General features: G+C 38.6%; 1 protein-coding gene and 1 pseudogene across 1 annotated transcript in view; both read right to left on the bottom strand.

Annotated features, from left to right (window-relative positions):
- The window catches only part of LOC149200631 (DNA polymerase zeta catalytic subunit-like), a 115,157-nt gene that overhangs the window by 24,777 nt on the left and 75,024 nt on the right, over positions 1 to 15,356 (bottom strand). The window lies entirely within an intron of this gene.
- Positions 1,237 to 3,995, bottom strand: LOC149200632 (uncharacterized; annotated as a pseudogene).

The following is a 15,356-nucleotide window of genomic DNA, read 5'->3' as shown; positions in this document are numbered from 1 at the left end:
TTGTTTGTTACTAGAGCATAAATAATAATAAAACGAATTCATCCAAGCAAAATTTACAATTTCAAGAGACTAATAATAATTAAAAGCATAATATCAAAATATTCAAGAAGTACTTATCTCTAGAGAATACGTCAACTCCTTTTCGTTCAACTCTTCAAGGAGTTAAGCTCGTCCATACTATCCTCATCAGGAAGTCCATATCATCATCGGCAGGAAAGGCTAGTTTGTATCATCAGGTGGAATATCCTTCAACCACTCTAGGTCAATGCTGCCTAGGTCTGTGTGAAGCATCTCAATTCACAGCATCCTCGGTATTTGAGTCCCTTTCTCTTTTAATCTACAATCTTCTACATTTGTATTCTTCGTTATAGTTTCCCAATCAAATTTGTTCTTTCTACAGTTCCCGTCAATGTGATAATGGTTTATGTGATTGGTATTGCAAATGAAATGGAACTGTTAATTGGGATAATATGGAACATTGAAGTAATTGTTCTAACAAAGAACATAACTAAAATTAACAGAATGCCTATCATAGAGATATATTATAACTTGGATCATCACTAATATAGTTGAAATTGAGGTATATAAGAAGGAAAGGTCGAACTCGTCATATAAACTTCAGAATGATAGAAGTTTCATGGTAGCATGATCTTGATTGCAAACCTACAGAGATGCCCTTGCCAACCAATAGATCTTTCCAGAAAAATGCCTCAGATTTAAAATGCCACAAAGATTATAACTTGGCTACAGAGGCAGATACTAGCTCATCAGAGAGACTTTGTTTATTGGATCCAAGGGACTTGATTTTGATTGCAGAGATTTCAAGAGGACCAATACCACGACTTCTTGTTATCGATTCTTCTTACTCATATATATTTGGACCATACCCTAGAGAGGTTAAATCACCGAAAAAATAAAACCAATTCGGATTTCCATAAGATGCCAAGAAGTACCATAACAAGGATGATATATGATGTTAATACTTTGCTCAATTTGATCCCTGGCTTTTTAAAGGATCAATAATATCAGTACAAATTCAGGAGCCATAGATACATTACTTAGAGATCACTGAGTATAGAAAGGTTAGAATCAGATAGGTGATCATACCTTTAACCATTCTTTCACTGGTACCTTCCAAGATTGAAACTTCTGAGAAATACTACTGAAGATTCCAAGGTGCAAGGATTGATACCCCAACTTCCACTTCAGGAACCAAGTAATCTTCGACTTTCTTCCTTATCCAAGAATAATGTCATGAACAAGTCTTGTCCTCCGAGCTGATTCAAGATGCTGCTGAAATGATGGAGGTGGGGAGATATTGCTGTGTATCATCACCTTATCAGCAATTTTACCACCAAAGTTGCCAGCTCTTGCACTTTCTGATTGTTGTTGAAAGCCATTTTCAGAAGTGAAGATGCCATCGGACAACAAAACATTTTGCACCTGTCTAATACCATAAGCGATAACATCTTCCCTCTTTAACCACTGTATTTGCCTTAATAGCCAGTCATCAATAGCATCCTCCATGAGCAACTGCAGGATTTGCTTTGCAATCCAGAATACTTGCCTTCTTATCCAGCCCCTCTCCTGAAGCTGAAAAAATGTTATCAACTAAACTCAGAATAGGAACACTTAATCTTGGCGGAGTCCACTCTGGAGGAACTCCAGTTCCATCATCCATAATTTCAGACCCTGTCAAAGAGCCAGTGGCGGACGATTCATCCGAGTCAATGGTCTCATATGTTTTGTCAGATTGCTGACCTTTCTCAAAAGATGAACTCGTAGGATTTCCTCCTGAATTTAGATTTGAATGAGGAGCAAAATATTCTTCGTGCAAATCAGTGTCAGACTGCCAACCATCAGTTCGTACTAAGAAATGAGTGTCCCCATCACCACCATCTTCGAGATATACCGAATTATAGCCCTCATTTACCCCCAAAGAGGATTATTTCGTCTAATCTCGAAGATGCCGATGTAATTGCTCAAAATTGCGGAACCTTCTGTCAACGACCCAACTTTTCTTTTCTGAATTTGTTACGGCAATTGAATAAACAGCAATAGACTTTAATCCTACTCTTTCAAAATGGACTCCAAGAACCCAACATTCCAGCTTGCGAACAGATGCATTAACAGTATGAGGCCGTTCCACTGCTGATTGATTTCCAATGTGTAAATGATCTCGTATTTCACCTACTCTTGAACCTTGTGAAATTTTGTCAACAGAATTCACCCTATCTTCCAGAAAAGATGATCTATCAAACTTTTCAGAACCCTCATATGCAGTACCACTACTTTTGATCGTCTGTGTTGAACTTTTAACAGTTGATTTTCTCGGCTTCTGCTATTTTCTTGCTTTTCATAACCTCTCTCCGATGCTAGCTTGACATTTATATGTGAAACTCTTTTACTCTGATCTGTATCTCTACATTCTGTTAGACCACTGCTCCGCGAGTCAGAAGCTGGAACATGCTTCAGTTTCTCAGTCCTTTTTGCATCTCCAGGAGTATTAAGCATGTCTGTTTCAGTTGACTTGCATGTGTTTCCCCACTGAATAGATTCCTTTGTCATCAGAGGATCATCACATTTCAATGTACCTCTTGTATCTTGCCATAGAACTGATGATTTTTCCAAAGGACCTGGCTTACATTGACCTGTGCTAGTATCCTTCAACTTGTTACTCTGCCCCTTTATCCAAAGATTGTCAGGGTTTTCAGGTGCCAGAAACTGAGTTTTCCCTTTTCTTTTAGCTTCCACTAATTGTGCCCAATCACATGATAGAGACTGTGGATAAGATATAGGCTTTACCTGATAGTCTGGATTTTTTTTTATCATTCCAAAGAGAACTTAGACCTCCGCCTCGATGATCATCAGTTTCTGTTTCATTTATATCCTTTCTAGGGAATCTACTTCTGAGGTTGTTTGGTTCTGTGGCAGAATGTGGCATAACTGCAAAGTTCATGATTGGCTGCATAACTGCACAGGCTAGAAGCTCTCGAGCAAGACATCGAACAAGAGGCATTCAGCATCCTGCTGCCTTAAGACAATTGCCACTACTCCTCCCATTAACCGCTGGAGAACCTTGCACTCAACCTTTGAAGAAATAAGGGCAGGGTGCAGTTCCTTAGAAGCAGCCAAGTAGTGCTTCAGCCTTTCATCCCTTTCTTCAGAAGAGAGGGTCGCCATAACATCAACCCCTATACAATCTTGGTTTCTTCTATAAAGTTCTATGTGACTCCCTATCAGATCCACCATATCCCTGGTGAGTAAGTCAATGAGATTAATATGTTTCAGCCGCTGAGACACTTCCCCAAGTACCTCATTGATTAATAAACAAATCTGGTCAGGAAGTTCTTGATCTGGAGTAATTGACGAATACCACAAATCGGTAATAAACTCTTGTACAATATTCCTCGTAAACTCCTCCACTGCTGTTGTAGTGACTGGAGAATCAATCTTCCTCTTCCATTTCTTTGAGATCGGTGGAGGCAAAAGAAGCCGATCAATATGAGATTCCTGTCTATGGTGAAAATGCAAAAGATGAGACTCCTGACGAACAGGAACCCTCCTCCGAATCTCTACTTCCAAGGAAAATATCTGAGCACTGAAATTATAAGAATCGATAGCGGAATGTTGAACAAAACTGAATTGCTTGTCAGTGATAGAAATTTGGCAAATACAATGATGAATATGGCATACAATACTGCGCGGTTCTTGGCTTCCTCGACAAGATCCCGCAGTTTGTCCATGCTTTTCTTCTCCGCGAGAAGCGTCCGGAATCTTTGCATAGATAGAAAATTGCAGTGAGAACGCAGACAGCCGATCAGAATTTTCAAATAAATGGGGGCTTCAGCTCTTTGTCGGCCATAATCTTAAAAATTGACCACAACCATAATTTTCCGTTTCCGCGATTTTTATTGTTTTCTCCAGAAACCCCACTGCCGGCACTAGGAGACTCTAACTTCGAATCCTCACAACAATTTTGCACCGTGTTGTATCTGGGACGACGACGTCCATAAAATGGGCTACAACATAGTCACTTAAAACACTGTAATGCTTCTTGATACTTTCAATTCCCTCAAGCGAGACCGAGCGACACCAATTCCACTGACACCTGTCTCTTGATGGACGCTCCCACCGTCATACCGCATGTCCCTTTATCTTACGGTAGTGGCACACGTCAAAGATTCAGATCCTTAATTTCATCGTTTAACACTAATCGCCATCTAAGAATGAATTTCAACGCGTCAGGTGTTTTAAATCGATGAGTGAGCACCGAGTGATTTATGCATGCAGGGTCGTTACAGGTGTTAGTGGATTTATAAGCGCATATCGTTAGTGAGGTATAGTTATATATTAATCATCCAATTCTTCCTGTTTGGTTTTAATTTCGGTGTCGAATTTCATAGTTTTCTGTGTTCGATCGGATCTAAATGTGATTATTTAATTTTGTCGATTAACGTTTTTCGCATTTGATATCAGTTGTGGTATCGATTTTCATCAATTTCTGTGCTTCTTGGAGATAATTTAGCGGACGAAGTGCCGCTTGATTGTTTGAAGCTGCAAAATGAGTCCCATGTACGCGTATGGCGAACCCAGCCCACGCGCCTATCCTCCATATCACTGGACTCCGCCAAATGTACCACGTCCCCAGCCAGTTTCAGCGCCGTGGACAGAGCCTTATTATCGTTACAGAGAATCGCCGGGAAATTATTATGGTCATCCGCATGATTGTGGCTTTCAGATTTGGTGGCTGCTACCTCTGCATAAGCATTTTCTGTTGCTCTCCTACATATTCCTCTCTATTCATAAAAGAATTTATGTTTGTTTTAGATGTGTACTCCCCAAATTTTTCCAAATTGGATTTTTCTAATACGATTTTAATTCTTTACTGTATTGATTTTGAATTCAAAATCCAAACTTGGTGACCTTGTTTCATAATGCAGTAGCTCAAGCTAGTGATGAACTTGCTTGAATGAAAGGTATTTCTGTTTGATTTCATTCATGCATTTTGTGAACAAGCAAGATTTGTGAGATCGCTGAAAATATTATGAATATCTTGATGTTAAGCAAAATGCAATATCTTTCTTAATATTTCTCGAGATGGATGGTCAATGTTTCATCATCAGTCTGCCTGCCTTTTCTTTACAAAATCAAATGAATATATTCATAAGAGTCATGATGGGGATACTGGTAGTATATCAGGGAGGTTACAGTAACATTTTATCTTATCTACCATGCATTCCAGAAACTTCGTATATTTAGAAGCATTCATGCCTATATCTCAGTTGACTGTATTCCTTGTGATGAGCAGGGGTAGGCAGATTCACTGCCTAGAGATCAAAATAAGTAAAATTGAAATGAAAATAATAGAATGCAGTTTACTTGCTGGTAAGAGATGCTCCTATAGCATATAGTAGAGACTTGAATCTAATATCACTGTCTTCAATCAATGGAAGGAACCTGCATAAAATAAGTAATAAATGCATTTCTGTTCTAATTATTGTATTGTTTAATAGGCATCATGGTCCAGCTTCCACTACCACGACACATCAATGAAGAGAAGATACTGAGTGCAATAAGCATAGAAAAGGATGTAGATGGGTTTCATCCTCTCATCATTGGCAAACTTGCAATGAAGGGAAGGGAACCTCTATCTGTTCCATGTACACCAAAGGGGTGCACAGAACTCTTGCAAAGGAGTGGGGTCTCCATATCAAATAAAAGAGCAGTTGTGGTTGGAAGGAGTAACATAGTAGGATTGCCAGTTGCATTGCTGCTAATCAAATTAGATGCAACTGTGACAATGGTGCATTCTAAAACTTCAGATCCAAAGAGTATAATAAGTGAGGCGGATATCATCATAGCTGCTGCAGGACAAGCAAACATGATCAAAGGAGATGAATTTTGCACCACTTTGAATTTGTCATAGTAGCTTCGTATCTCAGTCCAGAAGGCTCAGATCGTAATAATTTAGATCACAGCCCATGACACCATTTAGATTACAGTTTCTGGATTACTTTTGTAATTAATAGCTTACAGTTCTGGTTACCTAACATTTGCAGAGTGCTAACAGACAGTTTCAGTCAGATTTATTATTGAATGCATGATTTGAATGGCTTTACTACCACCTTATTTTGATAAATTTAAATCTTTTAACAAACTTAACAGGTCCGAAAGTTGAACCAGCGCTCTGATACCATATGTAATGACCGTCCTACGTTTAAGAAGTTAAAGAGTCCTTACCGAAACTGTAAAGATTACTGAAACTGTGAAGCTATGTTTAGTTGACTTGATGGAGTACTTACCTGATCTGCTACGGCTGTTGCGATGAGGATGCTGCAAAACTTCTGAACTTCTCTCGTTACCGAATGACCAAACCACCCAGCCGAACCGAGTATACCTGGATACTCAATCCAGTATGCCTCTCATCACGAAGCATACCGTTCCCCCGTGCCCAGAGACTTCAAAACAAGTAATGCTCAATAGTTCCGAATTACCAGCAGTATGGATAAATTCCTCTCCTTCTTCCTTCAACAGCACCCTGTTCAGTATTTCCCCTCACAGTAAATACCACCTTCCCCATCCACAGGCATCCATCCTCCCCCGAGACATAGAACACCCCCCCTTTTTTATAGCAGAGGTTCCTCCCCCTCCACGCATCAGTCCACCGTCTTTATGAAAGGATAAGATTTTGTAAGGCGGTGACCGCTTTGTCAAGATATTTGCCTTTAATAGAATCAGATTTGATATTTGCCTTTAATAGAATCAGATTTTCACAACATCGGATGGTGTCACTTTAATTTATGATAGATGGTACTTTAATTTAAATAGTATAAAACCATGATGATTTAAATATTACATATTATTTTGTGTCTTATAAAATATCCAGTTTAATCATAAGGTTTATGGGTTTAGTTTTATTAGTACACCTTTTGGGTTATATATATGTAACCATATGAATAAACTCAACTATATTTCTTAGTGAGTGTATATTTCTTCTATTTACGAGAATTAGGTATTTAGTTACACCTTTGATAATTAATTCATTTATCTTATAGACATTCTCCATGAATAGTCGATATATAGTCGATGTATATATATATATATATATATATATATATATATATACTTATACTAGTGCATTGTATATGATGCATGCATATGTAGCTATCACATGCATGCCTCACATGCATGCTAATATTGCTATGTTGTTCGGGATTTGAGATGGGTTGTTACAGGAATCTAATCCAATGATTGGAATTTGTCACTGAGTTGCCGAATTAACACTTCCTCTCAGTTAGGGAGAAATTCCAACTACATCATGTGCTCATCGCAAATATCCTGTCATCGAATCATGTCCCATCTCTGCTCAACTCTATCTGAAACATTCTCAAATCTAAAGAAGAAGAATCATAGGGAAGCTACAGCTACCACCCTCTAGAACAATGAGGAAGGTCTTATGGGGCACTCTCATAGGGGAGCATATGACTTCCACCCTATATCAAGCAATAGGCAAGATGCAACTTACCGAGCAAGGATCACAACCATCCCATTATGAAATCAATGGGCAAGATAACACTTGCTATATAAGATGTAAGGATCACACCCATACTATTGTCTGCCGATCTTCCCAACAATGACCATCAAGAGTCATGTGGTAGAACAACTGCATCATAATCCGATCTTGGGTGAGATACTCGACTCACCAAAAGTAAGGATCACACACCCCCAAGCCTCCTCAACCCGTTGGCCAAATTGGGAGGGACAATCGCAACAAGCCCAGCTTATGGGTATGATGCCAACTAGGGTATACTCCGCTAGACCAAGATGGGGAAATACCCCACTTGTCAAAAACAGACAAAGATCACACACACCGTATGGGTGACAAATAGGGAAGATCCCCTATTTTCCAGATATCCCTCAATGCTCCATTCCCGCCTTGGGAGCTCAATCAAGGGAGGAAGAGCTATGCTCAGTGTTCTCGATCAGTGAAGCCCCTTATTAGGGGGGTCACATCTATCAGTCCAAGCTGCTCTCTGAAGAGCAAGAATGTAACGAACAAGGTTCGTATACCAGCACAAATCTTTAAAATACTTCAAAGACGTAAATGTACATTGTAAGACATGTAACTGTATATTTAATATTGTATATGAATTGATATGAGATACGAGATATTTACAAATGAGAATGAGGGCCTGATTATATACCCTAGGCAGGTGGCCTTTCATGAATGGTCATGTCTCTAAGACATACCTCTTCATTGCTAACTAACTAACCATTAGTTAATTAATTATTATTTATTATTATTATATTTATATTTATACTTATTATTTTTATATGAATTATGTTCATAACATTGCCTCTCTGTTCAACAAGCTTGGTCCTCAAAGCTTACTGAGAATATCTTCCCGTCTCTAAACGTTCATCTTCATTGATACAAGATGATATGATGCTCTGAGTGATAGACAAATTATCGTACTGAGAACGGATTGAACCATCCTAGATTAATCTTTTATGCAATCTTCTGATCTCTGGAAATTTGTGATGAACAGTTATCTTAAGACTGGATTCTGCAAACTTCAGTATTCTTGGGAACATAAATTTGTCGTTTATGTTCTAAGTGAGATTGGTACGTAGATTGATTGGAAAGTTTGCTCGTCATTCGGATGTCGATAAATATTAAATAGTTCTTCTAGGTGGACTTTCCCTTATCATGTTAGTGGTTGTTTCCTGATTTCCTTCAGGGGTTGTTGTTGTTGAGTTGGCTACTGAATCATTATTTGGAATTTCCATTGTTTGTACTACAACATCTGCGTAAGTTTTAACTTCTGTTGGTTTCTCATCTTTTTGAGTTATGATATTGACTGGATCGGTATTTGTTCCTTTATCTTCAATTTGGACTGAAGGCTTCGATACTTCTTCTTGTCTAAGTCGTTCTAACTTGTCATTTAGCGACTTCTTGTCACTTTTAAGCTTCTTTATTTACGTAAGTAAGGCTTGGTTATGATTCCTTCGACATAAAAGTTCTCCATTTTCCGAATCGTTAACTTTGTCTTTAGTATCTTTCTCTTTATCTTTTAAATTTTTTATTTGCTCTAATAGTTTTTTATTAAGGGTTTTTAGGCACAAATTTTCTTTTCCTTTTTCTGATTGATTCTCCTTTATTTCCTTATCAGAAATTTCCTTTTCTTGTTTTGGTCTTTGTTTCTTAACCTTGGAATTTTTTATCTGTGAAAGTAATTTCTCATTGTGGTCTCTTAGACACCAAATTTCTTTGTTGCTTTCTGTTGATTTTTCATGAAACCAATCTTCCAGATTTTTGTCAGTGTTCCACGGGGACTCGCCCCCCCCCCCTTAGGGGTCTAGTTTCCTAGCTCCCCCGTGCTCCGAGGACTTGGGGACGAGAAGGGGTCATTTCACCATGCTCCCAAAAATCAGGGTACGCAGCGGGATGTGCCAGGGGGTCATTTCCCTGTCCTGAGGAGTCGTTTCCGAAAAGGGGGACGAGGGGGGTCATGGGGGGACGAGGGGCATGATTTTTTTTTTTAAATTGGTTTAAACTAAAACTTAAATTCTAAAATAACTAAGTTTTATAATTTAATTAACTGTTAATTTGGGAGCACATTATTTGTAATTATGTAGGGGTTTAACTTTTAAACTTTTAATATCTGCGCCCTCACACCATTCGCTCCTCACTCCTCTCGTCCTCCGTCGAGCAGTAGTCCACCGATCGAGCACACTGGCACAATCCTCTCGTCGAGCAGCGTTCCTCTAGTGAGCAGCAGTCCAAACTCCACCCTCTGTCGAGCAGCACTCCCCATCGAGCAACAGTCCACCGATCCATTGCAGGCTGCAGCACTCCTCCCCGTTGAGCAGCAATCCACCGGTTCGTCGCCATTCAGGTCTGTTGTCCAGTGTCACCTACGGCCCTGCCTAAACGCTAACAGTTGCCTCTCAGGTAAGTACCCATGTTGTTTGTAAATTTTTTCATTTTTAAATTTTTTTTGCGTTATTTTTTCGTTTTTTTTAAATTAAATTAAATTACTGTATTTCTAAAAAAAATTGAAACTTGACTGTTTTTTTCAATTTATTTTTGTAAATTTTAATTTTTAAATTTTTAGACCCATGTAAGAAGTCTTGACTGTGTTTTAATTTTTTAGGCTACTTTTTTTTTTTCTTCTTCTTCTTTTTCAGTTTTGACTGTGTTTTAAAAAAAAAAATTGAAATTGTTTTTGTAAATTTTAATTTTTTTTAATTGTTTAGAACTTTTGACTGTGTATTAATTTTAATTTTTTTTTTGTAAATTAAAAAAAAAAATCAGTGTTCAATGTGTGTGTTGTAGCTACTAGCCTGTGTAATGTTTTTAAATTTTTTTTATTTTCATTACAGGCTGCAACCTACATTTTGATTTGTCATTCAACTTACAAAGTTACAACTTACATCTATGAGTCAGAGTCAAACTTCTTCTAGAATTTTTTTCTTGTAAATTAAAAAAAAAAATTCAGTGTTCAATGTGTGTGCTGTAGCTACTAGCCTGTGTAATGTTTTTAAATTTTTTTTTATTTTCATTACAGGCTGCAGCCTACATTTTGATTTGTCATTCAACTTACAAAGTTACAACTTACAACTTACAACTATGAGTCAAAGTCAATCTTCTTCTGGAAGAGTGAGAACAGTGACAGTAGCTACAGTGGTAATGAGCCACGCGATGCACAAGAAGAAGTTGAAAGCGGTCACAAGGGGGCAAGATACCAGAATAGGCATGGTGTATATTTTGGAGGCCCACTAAAAGAGCTGGAAAAAATTGCAAAGGGGACATTTAATCCTCTAAAACCGCTTCTAATCTATGCAACCAGACTGCAGAAAAAGAATCCAAAAGTTGGCGATGGCTCACGTGATTGGGTCTGCAATACTTGTGGGCATCACTTTGTTGGCAGCTATACCAAGGTGAAGCAACACATTTTGGCTATTACAGGTAAAGGAGTCAATATGTGTCCCTCAAAGAACTTGAATTCAGCTCAAAGAGAGCAACTTTGGAGGCTAGAAAGGGAAGCCACTGGAAAATGATTGTTTTCTAGCAGACATGTTGATCCATCCACAAATATTCCTCCATCCAGTGCTTCATCAAAAAAGACAAAGGTTTCTACTGGTGCATCTCATTCTTGTGCAATGGGTGGTACAATGTCTGGGATGTACAACATTCTAGATCGAGATGACACAGATGATGCAATTGGCAAATTTCTTTTTGCCAATGGAATTCCCTTCCATGTTGTTCGTTCTCCTTATTACAAGGAAATGGTCCAAGCAATTGCAAAAATAGGGCCTTCATATGTACCACCCGAAGAACATAAACTACGAACAACAATTTTAGATAGACAAGTGTCCAAATTAATGTGCAAAAAGAGAGAATGAGACAAACATGGTTGAGGTTTGATTGCTCTATTGTTATGGATGGATGGACTGACATCCGAAAACGCCCACTAATCAACATCATAGTGACATCTTCAAAAGGTCCATTCTTTCTTAAAGCTATTGACTGTTCTAGAAAGTGCAAGGATGCATCTTTCCAATTTGAGCTTCTTCGAGAAGCTATAGAGGATGTTGGGCCTGATAGTGTGGTGCAGGTTGTGACAGATGCAGCAGCAATTGTGACAGATGCAGCAGCAGTTTGTAGATCAGTGGGATTATTGATTCAAAACAGGTATCAACATATTTTTTGGACTCCTTGTTGAGTGCATGCACTCAATAATGCACTGAAGGACATTGGCAAGATTCAGTGGATATCAGACTTGGTGACAACAGCAAGAGATGTGCAGATGTTTATCTACAACCACCACATTTCCTTGCCTATGTACAGGGCTCACACGAGGAAGGAATTCCTCAAGCCCACTGATACTAGATATGCTAGCTATTTTCTCTTATTGGAGAGGATGATAGAGGTACAAGCACCTCTACAATCCTTGGTTGCGAGTTCAGAGTGGGGAAGGTGGTCAGAATCAAAGACAGACACGGGGAAGAAGGTCAAGCTTCAGATGTTGGACAATGATTGGTGGGCAAATTGTTCTTATTTGGTGTCATTCTTGGGCCCTATTATGGAGGTCATTTGTTACATTGATCCAGATGCTCCTAGTCTTAGATAAATCTATGAGACCTTTGATAACATGATGGGTCGTGTGAAGGTAGCCATTCAGCAGAGGGAGCCCTCATTAGAGTTCTATAATTCTCAGATTCGATCCATCATTCAGCGTAGGTGGGATCGCATGAACACACCTTTGCACATGGCAGCATATGCATTAAACCCAAAATGGTATGTTGAGAGACCTAGGAGGGTACCTCCTATTGATGATCCAGAGGTAAAGAATGGCTTCCTAGATGCAATTGCAAAGATGTACAGTGAAGAGGGGTCAAGATTTCGAAGACAGTTTGTTCAGTTTGCATCTCTTAGTGGCCCCTTCAACACACGTGGTGCTCAGGCAAATCGCATAGATCTAGCCCAAGATGACCCGATTGGTTGGTGGAGGATGCATGGGGATGGTGCTCCAGAGCTCAAAGATCTAGCTATGCATTTGTTGTCTCAGATTGCTAGTTCCTTTGCAACAGAGAGGAATTGGTCCACATATAGCTTCATCCACTCTATCAAGAGGAACAAGCTTACCTCTAAAAGAGCGGAGAAGTTAGTTGTTATGCACAATGCCCTACGTCTTGAGCATAGGAAGACACCTAAGTATTTGAAGGGACTAGCAACAGGATGGGATGTTGATCCAGAGGATGATGCACAGGTAGATATGGAGGAGAGACTTGATGAGAGACAGAGGGGGTTGGTTGGTGTGCCACTTAGCATGTTTGAGAATGCTAGTGATTCAGATTTAGATGGTGATATGGACCATATGGTTGATCCTGATTTATTCATGCAGCAGCTGGATGCAGAGACTAGCAGGGCATTACCTTGAGGCTTGAGCAAAATTATGCTCGTTTATCTTTTGATATGTTGATGTTCTTATGTTATTCTGACTCTATAAAATTTTGACTCTTGATGTATCAAACTTGACTTTAGTCTTTTATAATTTTATAAAATTTTGACTCTTGATTATGATGTATCAAACTTGACTTTAGTCTTTTATAATTCTATAAAATTTTGACTCTTGATGTATGATGTATCAGACTTCACTTTTATAATTTTATGTCAATATTCATTGTTCACTGTTCAGTATTCAATGTTCATAGTAGGAACTTAGGAAGTGGAACATCAATATGGTTTAAACTTTAATCATAATGTACGATGTATGATAATAAATTAGAATTTTAAATTTATTATTATATGATATTACTATATTAGATAATTATATTCATATCAATAATCATGCTTTGCAACTTTTCAATTCAAACCCAAATGTCATAGTGGACTCAATTTATAAATTATTAAATTATATTTTATATTTATAAGTTTTTAAGATCTTGACGTCCCCCCAAGTTTCCTAAAAATTGGTGGGGAGCTTTTGCATAGACCGCTCCCACGTATCCTAACTCCCTCGCCCCCTCTTCCCAGAACCTTGGTGGAACACTGATTTTTATATTTCTTTTCTAATGCTTCGTTGATTTGTTGAAGTTTTGTGATTTCTTCTTTTAATCTTTTAATTTGTGTCTGGGTTGTTGAAGGAAATGTAACTAGGTTCGGTCTTCATAAATGTACTGTTGATATTTGTATTCATTCAAGAAATGAAATATTATTTTTATAATATATGTCAATGAGTTTCTTGCTCGTTGAAATAGGTCTAGCACATGTTAAAGTGCTATAGGTGAGTCAAAGAGTCAAAAGAATTATGTTGAAGACCTTAAGGGCTTGTTACACTAGGTATACTTAAGTATTAAAGTCAAAGAAGACACCTCCAAGCAAAGTAAAGTCTCCTCCAAGTAAAGGCACCATCAAAAGAACCCATCCGAAGCAAAGAAGACAAGTCGGCCTTCAAGTTGGCCTAAAGGAGGGACGGACCTCTATATATAGAGGTTGTCCATTCCCTCATAATGTCAAGCATTCATCTCTGAAATCAGCGAAGGTAGAAAGCAAGAGAAAAGGGTGAACAAAGGACGAAGAAGGGGTCTCCAAGTGCGGCGAAGAAGAAGGGTACACAACCAAGCCTAAGAGGATTGTTTCTAAGGCAAGCTACAACCACACGTGCGAAGATAAAGAGGGTATCTTTGTTGTCGTAACATCCCTCCACCACAGTCATACATATCTCATTGGTTGGGCTAGAAAAGTAGGCCTATAAGGCCTCTCACTCAACCGAAAAGGAAGCTCACTCAAACGAAGAAGAAAAGAGGACCTCCACATAAGAATCTTGAAGGAAATCCCTCACACATATGAAGAAATAGTGATACACTGCTGTCATATCAGACCTGCAACTATATCTCAAGAAAGAGCTCGATTGAAGGAAGGATAGAGTGCTCTTCATATGTAAAGGAAGCTTCCAAGGAACAAAGAGGAATATCTCTTATAGAAGAAACATAACAAGGACTCCTATCAGTTGCTTGAAGAAGGACGAAGTGTCAGGAAGCAAAGTGTCGGAAGAAGGAAGACTAAGTGTCGAGGAACAAAGTGCAGAAAGGAGGAAGGACTTGACTTGTGCTTGAAGGACATTCTAGTCAAGGGTTTATGGTTTGGCATTGATCAATAAGAAGCTTCAATAAGAGAAATTTACCTAAGGGTTTTCCTCTCAAGAGAAGAGAGGTTTTGGCCCTAGCAGAGAGCCAACATCTTGTGTTCTTGTTCTTATGCTTTTGGTAGCAGTTTGATGAAATACACACACGTTCATTAATAAGAAGAAGAAGAAGATTAAGCTAACAAGAAAAAGTAAAAAGACTCCACAAATTGTTATCAAGTCAAGAAGAATCACACTACACCTAATTGCCCTTGATTCTTCAACATGGTATCAGAGCTAAGGTGACACATCAAGGAAAGGGCATCTCAAGAACACTCATCAAGGAAGGACATCTACAAAGTTGAAGCATCAAGCCAAGAAGTCTCTATCACATCAAGGACAAGAAGGTCTACCATCCATCACTCATCAAGGAAGACTACAAAGCAAGAAGAAGAGCCTTACATAAAGGACCCTACAAGAAGAGCAAAACAAAGAACGGCCTACATCATCTACAAGCCATAAAGCAATTCTCATCATCAAGCAAGTCCACTTGGAGAAAGCAACTTGAAGAACATCAAGATCTAAGGCAAGCCATCAAGTCTTCAAGGAAAAAGAAAGTCCACTACATCTCAAAATCTATCAAGTATATGTCCCCTTCTTAATATACATCAATGTCTTTTTGCAAGGAAACCAACAAATTGGTAGGTACCAATAACTTTC

Source organism: Pinus tabuliformis, chromosome 2_1, assembly GCF_031772625.1.
Source record: "Pinus tabuliformis cultivar Carrire ecotype Pingquan chromosome 2_1, CPIR1, whole genome shotgun sequence".
NCBI lineage: Eukaryota > Viridiplantae > Streptophyta > Pinopsida > Pinales > Pinaceae > Pinus > Pinus tabuliformis.
Note: the sequence above shows the minus strand (reverse complement) of the source record. Positions and strands in the feature narration are given on the sequence as shown.